The sequence below is a fragment of the Macadamia integrifolia genome, chromosome 7, assembly GCF_013358625.1.
Source record: "Macadamia integrifolia cultivar HAES 741 chromosome 7, SCU_Mint_v3, whole genome shotgun sequence".
Taxonomy (NCBI): domain Eukaryota; kingdom Viridiplantae; phylum Streptophyta; class Magnoliopsida; order Proteales; family Proteaceae; genus Macadamia; species Macadamia integrifolia.
In genome coordinates this window covers 31,425,827-31,438,260 of record NC_056563.1, presented here as the reverse complement: position 1 = coordinate 31,438,260, position 12,434 = coordinate 31,425,827, and positions in this window count along the sequence as shown.

Genomic DNA, 12,434 nt, shown 5'->3' with positions numbered 1-12,434 from the left:
CACCCATAAGTTATCTACCCCTTATCACCCTCAAACTAGTGGCCAAGTGGAGGTGTCTAATAGGCAGATCAAACAAATCTTGGAGAAAACCTGTTAATCCCAACCGTAAGGATTGGTCCCTTAGGCTCATTGATGCCTTATGGGCCCATCGGACTGCATTCAAGACTGACCTTCGCCAGTCTCCCTACCATTTGGTGTATGACAAAACCTGTCACTTACCAGTTGAGTTGGAGCATAAGGCCTTTTGGGCCATCAAGAAGCTCAACTTTGATTTGTCTGATGCGGGAATTCATCGTAGGCTCCAACTATCTGAGTTGGAGGAACTTAGGAATGATGCCTATGAAAGTTCTAGGATTTACAAGGAAAAGACCAAAGCTTTCCATGATAAGCACATTCTGCGTAAATCTTTTGCAATTGGTGATAAGGTCTTATTGTACAACTCTCGATTGCATCTTTTTCCTGGTAAGCTTAGATCCTGATGGGATGGCCTATTTTTTGTCCATAATGTATATCCCCATGGGGCTATAGAGATTTTGAATCCAGGAACAGGGGTAATTTCGAAGGTTAATGGTCAGCGTTTGAAACCGTTCCTCGAGTTTCCTACTACTGGTAGTGAAGAGGTCATGAATCTCCATGAACCTCTTTACACTGATGATTAAATTTTAATCAGGTATGACCCCCTTGCATTGTCTTCGCTTTTAATTTTTTCCATGCATTGAGGACATTGCATGACTTAAGTGTGGGGGAGGGAAACCAGTTTTTGCTTTTTCTACTTTGTTTTGTTTGTTTTTCTTTTTATTTTTGAGCTTGCTAAGGATGAAGTCCTACTTTGACTTTTGTCAAGACACCATTCGGTTGCTTGATGTATGAAAATAAAAGTTTTGACTAAGGTACCCATTTTGAATGTATAAAAATCCTGTTGAGAAGAAAGAAACAAGTCTGTGTCTTGAGATGGGACTTTCTTTTGAAAAATAAGAGACCCTTGTTTTATGGTGTTGGACCAAATGTAAGTCTGTGGGTTCCTTGTACTTTTGATTTGGAGTTGAGACATTCTTTTTAATTTGGCATGAGTTGACAAATGCATAACTTTAAATGAAATCTGAAATTTGGTATAAAGAAGAGTAAGAGTTGATTCCCTTGGAACTAGACAGGTCATTGCACCTCAGGAAGCGTGGTGTCTTGATCGAAATTCCTAGGGAGAAAACTTCTGAAACATCACTGTCTTTGTGGGAATATGCAAAAAGCGAAGCTATATAGTAACTTGGATGTCTGGTGTTTCCTCCACCATGTCATTCAGTCCAAAAGTAGTGGAGTAGAATAGAGTTTATTAAGCGAAAAAAGGAGAAAAAATATGCAAATGTCATTAATGCTTGGTAATATGTTTTGGTAAAAAACACTCCAATGCCTTAGTCATTGGTTCCCTATTTCTTCACAAGTGGTTTTACCTTAAGATAAGGATGTTTTGGAAGAGACGAGGTGAGTTCCAAATTAAAAAATATGCTAGTGCCTAGAATTGATAAAGGGTAATAAAAGTTCAAGTGTGGGGGTCCCTTGTAAGAAAAATTATCTTTGTTCCGGATCGGTATAGGCCTTAACTTTAGCCAAGGTTGGGATTTATTTATTCTGAATTTTGAGTGTATATTCACTGTAAACACCCACGAGACACAATTCATCAACTAGGGATGACCTAGGGGTTTAAAGACTTGTTGCACATGCTAAGTGCAACCGTGATTCCTACGAAAGTGAGTTAGGTTTTTTGTTTTTATTATTTTTCATTTTATTTTGCTCGAGGACTGGCAAAGTCTAAGTGTGAGGGAATTCTGATAAGCACATTTATGTGTGAAATCTAGGATAGTAAAACATGCATTTTGCATATTTAGAATGGAACTACCTTGGGTTTTACTCTCTTTTTGCAGGTTTTATATTTTCAAGGCTTTAAGGACGATCGGGCGCTATATATCCAATTTTACACATAAAGAGGTCCTATTCCTTTTCATGGTTGGAAAGAGGATAAAATTCTGAGCAAGATGGACATGTTCAATTGCAAGTACACATTCGTTTGGTTTACCGTACAAGTGATTATTCTTTTCAGGTCAGAAAAAGAATAATAGATCAGAACTATACCGAGATGCAGAACCAACCCATCTGCAGTTGTTCCAAGGGTATAAGGAATATTCTAAATGCCAATAAGGATCGATGGACCACATCCTTAAGTGATTGAAGATTTATTTTTGGTAACAACAACTACCTAGCATAGTTGGTGAGTTGTGGTGTGCAAAATCCCTTGCTTATTAGGAGGTCTCAAGTTTGAACCTCTTAACTACCATTTCGTTGAGGTTTTTATTTTAGAATATTTTCTCTTTCCTACTCATCACTCAAAGGAGATTGGCCAAAGGGTTTCTTAAGCAAGATGAGAGAGAAATAAGAAAATAAAGAGAAAAATAGAAAAAAGGGAGAAAAAATAGGAAAGGGAAAAAAAATTGAAATAATCGTCCAAGATGTTGCCCACATTTGAAGAAGAGAGAGAAAAAAAATAAAAAAATAAAAAGGAAAAAGGAAGCAAAATCGTTGGAGATTCTCTACTTCCTATAGTTCTCTATCTTCTCTCTCCTCCACCTCATCAACAAGATAAAAAATTTTTTTTTTTTAGAAACTAAAATCTTTAGCTTCCCTCCACCATTCTCTATATAATAGAATTGACACAAGGGGAGGAAAAATTCATTATTTTTCTAGGGTTTTTTTTTTTAGTTGCTTTATCTCTTTCTCTAGTTTTCTCTTTCTCTAGCTCTAGTTCTAAGTTTATGCTTTAAACACTTTTGTAAGTTATTTTTATTCAATTAATGCAAGCATTTTTTTTATTCAATCTTATATTTTTATTATTTAAACAATTCAAGTTGTAATTTTCAAGTTCTAGTTCTAGGCTTAGTTCTAGGTGACAAGAACAAGCTATGAAGCATGTCTTTCATGTTCAATTTATTTTTTCTTCAGATTTGTTGCTCTAGTACTAGAATTTTCAGATTTGGTTTATTCCAGATCTGGTTTTTAGTACTGGTAGTATCTCAAATCGATCAAGTTTTCAGTTTAAGGTTTGAAGTTCAAGTAAGTAAGCTCCTTTAGTAGTCTTCTCTCCCTCCTCTCATTCCCTCTTCTGACTACCCTTTCTTTCTTAATTTAGGATTTTAATTTCAGTCGTTACATTATTTCTTTCTCCCAAGGTTCATGCCTAGTGTATGTGTTGGCTTTGCCCCTCCTAGCCATAGAACCATCAATTTATTGTTTTTATTTTAATTGTCTCCCTTTCCCTAAAGCCAAATAGAGTAACCCTTGTAAGAATGACTCTCTAGTCAAGTAGGGAAGCTCATATTATGATGCATCCCTCGGGCTAAGTAGAGAAGCCAACTTGTGAGTCTTTCTCTAGCTTTATCCCCTTTCTTTTACTTTATTTTTATTTCAGCATTTTTTCCCTTATTTTTTTTAATTATGTGGGTTGTTTATTTTCAGTTATTTATTTATTTAATTTTAATTGCATGGCTTGCGTCTTTAAATTCTTAGATGAAGAATGGTTAGGAAGTTATTTTAGATACATATGTTTAGGATGGTAATTAGAATTAGATCACAACCATTAATCAGTTCACTTTCACATTATTAAAAGAAAAAAAATAAAGTGGTTGCTCTCCCTATGTTCGACCCGTCGCTACACTGATCCGTACGCTTACGATTGCATTTTAAAATCTCAAACACTAATCCTAATAGGGTTAACATGAAGGCTTGCCCTATTTGGTTGTCCGTAAGTAACCATGACTTGGCGATGCTAAAGAAGACTTTAAGATGAGCCTTAGGGTCCCCTAACCCATCAAACCTATCAGTCTACCACTTGAATTTCTTGGGAATCCTTATCCCAGAAAAGAAACTCAATTCATCAGAATCCACTATTTGACTTTTCGAGCCTTTTTTCTCTCGAATCATATTCTCCAACTTCTCTAATTGCTTTTTGAGTTTCCTTTCTTTCTCCATCTCTAGAGGCTCCATTCGGACATATGCGGTGAACTCCTCTTCCTCATCTTCAATCACTACCCTGGGAGGAGGGACCCTGGAATAGGCCCCTCATTGACCATTTGGATGGGTAGGTGAAGCTCCTCTCTGACCGGGTAGCCTACTTGTTCTGGTTCTCTTGAGTCAACTAGGGAAGAATTTCCACGATGACCTGTAGGTCCGTTCTAATCCAACTCTCCTATGGCTTATGCTGGTTCAGCCCTGGGAGGGTTTTGAAGTGCATACAATATCTGAGCTATTCCTCTCTTGACCTCGGCCATTTCTGTCTACAAGGTCTCTATGGGGTGGACCCAGGCTTGCTTGGGTGATTCGAGGTTGTGTGGATCCATGCTAATTGGGCTATAATCACTTGGTGGTACACAATTGGAGAGACGATGGAGTGACACTAGACTTAAACGAGTTAACCGACTATCCTGACGTGTCCAAATGGATTGCGAAGAATACTTGAGGTGTGGAACTGTGCCTGAACCAAAAATGATTTATTTTACGATTCTTGAATTCCCAACCCCTTATTCATTCATTCACTAGATTAACAACCAATGATCCATATAAATTTAGTCTGTTTGATGATAGGGGTGGGTGGGGGTCGATGCCCCTAGTCCACTCAATTCATAAGCAAGAGATTCATACAAATAACTTGACCGAAATACTCCTTTTAATACATTCTCTACCAATAAAGTCATGCTTTCTTCATATCGTATCCCACTAGGTGACCTTCCTCCTAGTTTCCTCGGGTCGAAGGACATCTTTTATCCAAAACCCGCTTAGGCGAGCATTTCTTTATGACTAGAATATATCATGGGAAAATTCCTTTTTAAGACCTCAAACAAATTCTACAGATCAGCTTATGGTGTTCCTAGCGTTCTCCATCTATTTCCTACATGATGCAAATATGTAGTGGATGCAATAGATCGACAAGGCTTCATTGACAGGATCTATGTACCCAAGGTACGTGATCCTTTTGATATACCCATCGGTACGAGGTCAAGGGGGTGAATTCCTTGCCCATTACTCGTGACTACATATGAGGTTAAGCAACTGGCCATAGGGTTGTGGAATCATAAGTGATTGTGTGCAAAAGTGTAATGCGGGTAAGGGTGTCAATCGGTTCGATTTTAGTTATTTGGCTCGGTTTCGATTCGGTTTCAAATGATGATATAGTGGACCATAACTGAACCGAGAACCAAATCGGTTCCATATTTAGGTACTCAAACTGACTGAATTTGGTTTTATTTTGGTTCTAATTTAGTTCTGATATTCGGTTTTAATTTGGTTCTGTACCTCGGTTTTAATTCGGTTCTAAAAAATAGTTCCACTTTTGAACCATGACTGTGATTGACCAAAGGCCATAATGGGCCCAAGTTACCGACTCGGTTCTCTATTTTTTATCTTACACATTCTATCAATCATAAAGTCTCTTCAGATAATCATTCAAAATCACCTATCAAAGATAATAAAACCCATCAAAATCTGACCATAGCATAGTCAAAACATGTATCAGTTTACGACCTATAGAATGAAATTGAAAATGCCATTCTCAAGTATGAACTAAGCTAGAATAAAAAAAAAGTATAATAACATGTCCAACTCGCCCAACCCCCTCTAAGAGTCAAAAACTCAAAAGGGAATATGGAAAATCCCTCCTAAGTCTTAGTGATAGTAGGGTTTTTTTTTTTCATTTTTTGGTTTAAACTTTTAAGAGCAATTCGATTCGATTTCGATTTGAACCGACAGTTTATCATCCTAAACTGAAACCGAACCAAACCGAATAGCAATACTCACATACCCAGATCGAATATAAACCAAATTTATTTAGTTCAGTTCGATCCAATTAATTGGGCTCAGTTTCAGTTTTGATATTCGGTTTCAGTTTGAAATTGACACCCTTAAATGCAGGAATATCAGTATTCGATCTCAGAACGTCATAAAGTGCATGGACCTCCATGAGGGTGCTGGAACAATTATGAACATCCTCACCAATTAACAATACCCCACACCCTTGTATAGGAAGCGGCTACCATTTGCTCTTAAAGTACTCTCCATGACATGCATTGACCTCCCCGAGGGTGCAGGTATGACAGGGAGTCCCTTGCCAAATGATTTCACTTCGAGCATGATGCATGATGCGAATAATGAATACAATTACAAACATTGGGTTAGCCAAACATGTTTTCAAACAAATGTGATGGTGAAAAATGTTCTTGTATTTAATGGTAGGATCTAGTGTCGGAAGCTTGACATTTATCCCTAGTGGAGTCGCCACTATGAGAGTAGTGGCAAGAAAATTGACTTTTTTCTCCCTTTGGTGGGGGAAAGGACTCGCATTGATTCCATCCTCTCTCCTCTCTTTCTTTTTTATAAGGGAGGGGTGTGTCGTGTGTGCTTATCCTGTGGACCCTGCAACGCCTATCGCCTCTTGGAGATACGTGGAGACCTATTTCGTAAGAGTGTAAAGTTCATCTTTCAAGATGGAGATTTGATGATGGTCCAATAAGAGGATTGGGATCATACAAAAGGGTTTGGAGTCACCACTTATGATTATGGGCCTAAGACCTAGGGGTGGGCCCAATTCTTGAGAAAAAGCCCAAAAGTTGGTCTGGTCCAGAGATTTAGGGTAAGTGTCAGGTTATAGAATTGGAAAGGTGTTAGGCACCCAATCTACCCGGTTCAATTGGGCTTCCCTCTAGATGCTTAAGAATGAACATTTTTCACAATTATTCCTTTCCATATGCATGGCTAAGTTATCACACATATATACATTGATTGAATTTAAATAACTATTTACACTAAAACAAGGTCTATATAAAGTCTACATTGTGCTAATTCTGTTGAGAAATTATACCTAAGCTTGACCCTTGTTTCTGGTCAAGAGTGGACCCCCTGGTTGATGCTAGTACGAACTTTCTTATGGATTCTCTCGGCTCAGGGGAATATGGTCTTGACCTCTAACTTTTTTTCTTGAGAGATGCTGACTGTGATAATATTCTGATAGAGTTCTGGCTAGGAACGATTACTTTCGGATTTGGGTTCGGATAGAGCTTTGGCTAGGGAAGGTTATTTTTGGGCTTAGGATGAGGTGGCACTCAGACAAAGCTTCCGCTGGGGATAGGCTAAGGGAGAGCTAGGAGGAAATTTTTGCTCAAAATCTCACTCAAAGAAAGCAAAGGATTGAAAAGTCCCGAAGGCCCAAAAAACACTTCGAAGATCCAAAGAACACTTCGGATCTTATGAAGATCTCTCTGTAGACATGGAAAACCTCAAGGGGGAAAGGGGAGGAGAGAGGGTAGAGCTTCACTACTATGGGATGTAGTGGTGTTGTGTTGGTGTGTCAAATCCAAAGGAGGGGGTATTTATAGAATTTTTGGACCAATAGGGAGGATGTAGACACCCAATTTTGTCACCCTCCTCCAGCTATGATGAAATGCGGATCTTGGATGCGACTTTTGACTTCTTATCAACAAAGATGATGATTGATTGAGAAAACCCAAAAATATTCCCCACTGCCTAAAAACCTTAGAAACCCCTAGAGGGAAGGAAGAGGGTCCAATTTTGACTTTTCATATACAAAGGAATCCAGTCCAAATGACCGTACAGATGGATAGTACTCAAAAATATGATTCCGACGATATATGGTACGTCAAAATCAGATCGTCAGATTTCCCACAAACTTTCCTGGAAAATCATATTTTTTCACACATATGTTATGCACATAGACCAGCTAAGCCAGCCAGCTAGCCCAGCCAAGCTAGCCAACCTGCCAAGCCAGCCAGCCAGCCAGCCCAGCCTACCTCACACCACCTGCGCACCCTCGTTGCACGCTGTGTGTGTCCCTGCTGCATGACCTGTGTGACCCAGTTACCTGCCCTTGAGCCCTCGCTGCATGTCCTGTGCACCCCCTGGCTAATGGCCTGCATGCCCCCACAGCATGCTGTGTGTGCCCCTACTGTGCAGCCAAGCATGCCTTCGCTACATGGTCGGCTTGCCCCCACCGTATAGTCTATGCGCCCCTGTCGTAAGCTGTACATGGCCCTGCTGCGTGGCCGCATGAGCCTGCCTACTTATCACGTGCACCTTGCCTATACCATGCACATGTTGCACCGCACAGTTCAACCTGCCGTGCACGCGCGCCATATTCCGCACACCCATGCCAACCTCCCTGCACACCCTTGTGCCAGGCCCTTGCCCAGCTACACACCATTACCCGCACACCCTGTGCACATTGCCTGCATGCCCTATGCATTTCAACCCAACCTTGTGTGTTGCCGTCAATGGCCGGGATTGGTGTTCCCCTAACCTGGTGGGTGAAGAAAGTCCCTCTTCACCCACTTAAGACCAAAAAACCCCTTTTTTACTAAGGACTCTCTCTCCAAGAATCCAATTTTTATCCATTGGACAAGAACCTTCCCCCACCCATTTTTGTCTGAGAACCTCTTTTACCCGTTTTATAAAAGCCCTATCCCCCCACTTTAGGCATGAATCCTTCTTTCGTCCATTGGATAAAGATGTTCCCTCTTTCCCATTAGCTGGAAAAAATTATAAATACCCCCTCCTTTGGATTTGACACACCAAAACCCCACTTCACTCCATAGTAGTGAAGCTTTGCCCTCTCTCCTCCCCTCCCCCTCTTGATTTTCTTCGGGTCTTCAGAGTAATCATCATCAAGATCCAAAATCCTATTCAGATCTTCGAAGTGTTCTTTGGGACTTTGAAGATCTTCAATCCAAGTTCCTAGTCTGATCCAGTTTTTGCCAAAAGTAGTATGTTCTTCAACCCCCTCCTTTGAGTGTTCTTGAGTTTTACCCAAAGTAGAAACCCGCCCTTTAAGGTTCTTCGGGTCTATGGAGAGATCTTTGTCAAGATCTGAATCTCTGTTTGGATCTTCAAAGTGTTCTTTGGGGCTTTGGAGATCTACAGCCCATTTTTAGGTCAATCCATTTCTTTAAAAAAATAACAGTTCCTAGAGGAAGCCCTATTCGAGTGCCCCTAGAATCTTTCCAGAAATAGCCATTCTCAGTGGAAACTCTGCCAAAGTGTCACCGCAGCCTAGCCTTCCCCTAGCCTATCCCCAGTGGAAGCTCTATCAAAGTGCCACCTCAGCCTAGCCCTCCTATAGCCTATCCTTAGCAGAAGCTTTGCTAGAGTGCCATCTCATCCTAAGCCCAGAAATAGCCTTCTCTACCCAAAGCTCTATCCGAGTCTAAATCTGGAAATAGCCTTCCCTAGCCAAAGCTTTATTCGAATCCAAATTCAAAATTAACCGTTCCTAAGCCAAACCCTCTCTGCATACCATCAAAATTAACATCTTTCAAGAAAGGAAGTTAGAGGTCAAGACCATCTTCTCCTGAGCTAGGAGAACATGAAAGACAGTCTGAGCCAGTACTAATCAGGGGCCCACCCCTCTTGACCCAAATTAGGGGTCAAATTCAGGTATAATCTCTCTCCTCATTTAAGTATAATGTAGATATCTAATAGACCTTGTTTTAATGTACATAGTAGTTTAAATTCAATCAATGTATATATGTGTGATAACTTAGCTATACATGTGGAATAGTAATAATTATGGAAAATATTTGTTCTTAAGCATCTAGTAGGAAGACCGGTTAAATTGGGAAAATTGGGTGCCTAACACCTTTCCAACTCTATAACCTGACACTTACCCTAAATATCTAGACCATACTAACTTTCGGGCCCTTTTCTTTGGAATTGGGCCCACCCATGGGTCCTATGCCCATAATCCTAGGTGGCGACTCCAAACCCTTTTGTATGATCCTGATCCCTACATTGAACCATCATCAAATCCCCATCTTGAATGATGAACTTTATACTCTTCCAAAATAGGCCCCCACGTATCTCCGAGCTACTCTACGGTGGTGCGGGGCCCATAGGATTAGAATACACAACACGAACCCCTCCCCTCACATTAAAGAGAAAGAGAGAGGAGAGACGTCGGGATGCAAGTCCTTTTCACCCCTAAGAGAAGAGAGACATCAATCCATCTCTTGCTGCTACCCTCATAGTGGTGACTTTGCTGGGGATAAATGTTAAGCTTCCGATACTAGATGCTACCTTTAAATGTAAAAACACTATCCACCACATTTGTTTAAAAACGTGTTTGACTAACCCCATGTTTGTAATTGTATTCACTAACGGCATCATGCATCTTGCTCGAAATGAAATCATTTGGTGAGGGACTCCTTGTCATGCCCGTACCCTCGGGGAGGTCAGCGAATATCATGGAGAGTACTCTAAGAGCAAATGATACCCGCTTCCTATACAAGAATGGAAGGTATCGTCAAATGGCGAGGATATGTAATTGTGCCAGAACCCTCAAGGAGGTCTGTGCCCTTTATGAAATTCTGAGATTGAATGCATCATCAAATGGCAAGGATGTCCGTAATTGGGCCAGCAACCTCAGGGAGGTCCGTGCACTTTATAGCATTTTGAGATCGAATGATGGTTACCCTACATTACACTTTTGCTCACAATCACTCACGGTTCTACCACCTCATGTGTAGTCATGAGTAATAGGCAAGGAAGTCACCCCCTTGATCTCGTACCTATGGGTATATCAAAAGGATCACGTACCTTGAGTATATAGATCCTATTAAGGAAGCCTTATCGGTCCTATTACATCCACCGCATGCTCGTATCATGTAAGAAATAGATGAAGAAGCTAAGAGTGCCACAAGCTAACTGTAGAACTTATTTTCGATCTTGAAGAGGAATGTTCCTATATTATATTCCTGTTGTAAAGAATTGCTTTCCTAAGTGGGTTTTGGATAAAAGGTGTCCCTCCTCCTTAAGGAAAAAGTCTAGATGCATGACTCATGGGCAATCTCGTCAGAGTCACGTCAAGTCTTGAGAAGTCTCGAGAAAATCAAGAGGAAGGACACCTAGTAGGAAAAATAATAAGGAAAGCATGAATTTATTACATGGAATGTCTTTGGGAATATTCTCGACATGCCATTTGTATGAATCTCAAACTTATGACATTGGGTGGACCAGGGGCATCGAACCCTATCCACCCCTATCATTAAGCAGACTAACTTTGGATGGATCATTGGTTGTTAATCTAGTGAATGTGTGAACAAGGGATTGGGAATTCAAGAATCCTAAAATAAGCCACTTTTGGTTTAGGCACAATTCCCCACCTCAAGTATTCTCCGCGGTCCCTTTGGACGTGATAGGGTAATTAGTTGACTCACCTAAGTCCAGTATCACCTTCGTCATCTCTCTAAGATTGTCTACTACCAAGTGATTACATCCCAGTTAGTATAGATCCACACGACTCTGAATCACCTAAATAGGCCTGGGTCCATCCTATGGAGACCTTGCAAATAGAAATGGCTGAAGTCAAGAGAGGGGTAGCTCAGATATTGCATACACTTCATAACCCTCCTAGAGCTGATCCTAGGAATGAGCTGACACCGGCTATGGGAGATGTGGAATATAATGGAGCTATAGGTTATAGTGGGAACTCTTCCTAAGTTGACTCAGGAGAACCCGAGCATATCAAACCAACTGGTCAGAGAGGATCTTCACCTACCCGTCCAAATGGTCAGCGAGGGGCCTATTCCAGGGTGCCTCCTCCCAGGGTGATTATTAAAGATGAAGAAGAGGATTTTGCAACACACGTCCGCATTGTGCCTCCAGAGACAAAGAAAGAAAGAAAACTCTAAGAGCAATTAGAGAAGTTAGAGAACATGATTCGAGCGGGGAAAAGCTCAGAAGGCCAAGTAGTGGATTCAGAGGAAATGATTTTCTTTTCTGGGGCAAGGATTCCCTAGAAATTCAAGTGGTAGGATGATAGGTTTGACTGGTCAGGGGACCCCAAGGCTCACCTCAAATTTTTTCTCAGCATCACCAAGTCATGGCAGCTTGCAGATAACCCAAATGGGGCAAGCCTTTATGCTAACCCTATTGGGACCAGCACTAAGGTGGCTCACACAGTTGGAGTCATCCTAAACTTAGAATTAGGTGACAATGGTGAAAGCCTTCACCAAACAGTACTCATACAACACCGAAGTGGATGTGAAGCGATGAGAGCTTGAGACTTTGAGGCAATAAGCTAGAGAAGGATTCACCACTTTCTTGATGAGGTTTGGAGATAAGGCTACCAAGATGGCGGATTGGCCTTCAGAAGCAGAGCAACTGAAGATGTTGATAGAAAACCTGTCAAAGCCCTATTATGATGTTCTTTACTATTATCATTTGCAAACTTTTGGTGCCCTAATAGCCACTGGAACATGTGTGGAGAACAAAATTTTGAGAGAGGCCCAGTATCAAGGGACCTCCCAAGAAGCAAGCAAGAACACCTGAGTCTGATAGGGAAAGGGTCTAGAAACTAATGTGGTGAGTGCAGTTTAGCAGTTAGTCTCACC